Source organism: Petaurus breviceps, unplaced genomic scaffold (assembly GCF_028583685.1).
Source record: "Petaurus breviceps papuanus isolate PSGF00001 unplaced genomic scaffold, PetGlider_PUasm1.0 38, whole genome shotgun sequence".
NCBI classification, from domain to species: Eukaryota; Metazoa; Chordata; class Mammalia; order Diprotodontia; family Petauridae; genus Petaurus; species Petaurus breviceps.
The window spans coordinates 12,729,125-12,731,285 of record NW_027186304.1 but is presented as its reverse complement, the minus strand read 5'-3'; the positions used below and the strand labels follow the sequence as shown (position 1 = coordinate 12,731,285).

Sequence of the window (2,161 nt, the reverse complement as noted above, 5' to 3'; positions counted from 1 at the left end):
ATAGACTTTCAATTAAATATAAAGAGGTTTGAAAATTTAGGGAATATGGCAAAAATATTTTTATCTTTCATAGGATACTCATTTATTTGTTATTACATTCATAGTATACTGCAGAAATATCCATTAGAAGAAGGATAGATAGGTAGATAGATGATAGATAAATATAAAATTTGCCAGACATTTGCAAAGAAGACCAACATACAGAGTAATATGTAGAAAAATGTAGTAATATGTAGATAAAAAACCTATCATATATTACATATAAATATAGATTATGTAATATATAATTATATATAACATATGTAAGAATATATTAGAGAGAGGGAAAGAGCTAAAGAGAGGGGGGGGAGGCGCTGTCTTTTTTGATAAACAATGAGACAGGGTGTAATGGGAATGTAAATTTTTAAGATCTTCCCTGCCCGTAGGCTAAAGTGCACCTGGAGCCTGTGGTGGGAGGCTTGTTTCTCAGGAGATACTTTTTGATTGGGCTGTGGGTCAAAAAGGTTGCTACATTCTCTGAGCCAGGAGAAGGCTATATAATCCCTGATGTGAGGCTTTGTTTTGGGCCTCACTTTGAAAAGTGTTGTGTGATTTGATCAGATGAGATTCTGGGAAGCAGTTATTGAGAGCCCCCCAGCTTTGAAAAACCCAGATGTTGATGGTAACTGTGATTTGGTATGGATATAATGGTTGGACAGTTTGGAAACCACTGTGCTTGATCTGTTTCTCTGTCTTGATAATTCTGTCTGTATATTCTGAAGTTCAGGGTGCTGACCTTTTTCCCCTGAACTAGGTAAATGATACATATTTGACTGATTAAAGTAAGCTTGTTAACCCATTTTGAGTTGCTTTCCTTTAGCAAAGCAGATCCAAGAACCTGTGTTGGCAGCCACCCTGGGGAGGCTGGGGTGCTTGCTACTACACGGGGCTGAAGGAGGTAAATAAGAGAGGAGACTAAGTTCCTTGGTTCCCATCAGTCCTTCTGGAAATGATCATGAGTAGATCCAAGAGTCTTCTTGGTGCTGCTGGGCTTGATTCACTGTACTAGACAGGCATTTTTGAGGTCAGGCACTTTGACCTTGCGCAGGGTGCCCTTTGAAGCATAGGACTTGAACTCCCCTTTGGATAGCTTGAGCTTGGCCTGTTTCTCTCTAGGACCATAACCATCTTGTATCCTCTTCACTGCCTTTCTCTCAGGGTTGTAGTTAGGAGGGATAGACTATCTCCTTAAACTCCCCTCCTAGGATGCCCAGTCTGAGATCCATTGCTTCTGCTTTGACTAGTGTTAGGTCTTGTGCATGCTCAGGCTCCATCAGTTCCAAGACCAAGTCTCCAGTTTTCTGAAGTGCTGCTGCAGTGCAGGGCTCTCGAAGCTGTTGCTACAGTATTTGAATTAAAGTGTCTGCACAATCACCTTTATTTTGTCCACCTGCTCTGGCTTGAAAGTGACTTTATCAGTAGAGGGTACCTTCTGTTTGTCATCAGCATAGGGCAAGAAGATGAGCTGAAAGCCTGGAGGGCCCACCTGAACTCCCTGGGGATCCAGCTCCTCCTCCTGAGGCACCAGGGCCACAGAATATCGTGGGCTGTTTTGACAGGGGATGTAACTGCACAGTGCCAATGCCTCTTTTTCCAGGTGAGTAAAGCACTGAATAATGTTGTATTTCCATTAACTAGTGATTCCTCTGGGTACATAAACAGACACGGCATTAAGAAATGGTGCTGCTTGAGCATAAAGAGAGGTTTAAAGTCAATCAGAATCAAGTCCACATCATCAAATCTCTTCAACTCATCCATATTCCCTTTTCTCCATCACAATTTGACAGTCTCCAGAGAGCTGAAGCCTCTTGTAGCAAAAGCAGAACTAAGCTGCCATCCCAGGGCTCAAACATAGCCTTGGAGGCATCCACTGAGAAAATCATCAACCTATCATGTCTAAGATACTTATACTTTCCTTCTGTTTCTGCCCCTCTTCCAGCTCCTCTTCTTCCTCTCCCTCATTTTTGTAATAAGATTCCCACTTGGACATGATCTTTGTGATCCTTGGGTGCTGGGAGAAAAGCTGCTTAATTGAGCATTTAGGCAAAACATTAAAACCAACATATTAATCTAAAATATTGAAAACATTCTTATGATAGGATTAACATGTCTTATGGAACAT

At 41.3% G+C, this 2,161-nt stretch overlaps 1 pseudogene; it reads right to left on the bottom strand.

Moving 5' to 3' along the window:
- Positions 1–1,036: 1,036 nt before the first annotated feature.
- LOC138169918 (X-ray repair cross-complementing protein 6 pseudogene) lies at positions 1,037–1,797 on the bottom strand (annotated as a pseudogene).
- Between the last annotated feature and the right edge of the window lie 364 nt (positions 1,798–2,161).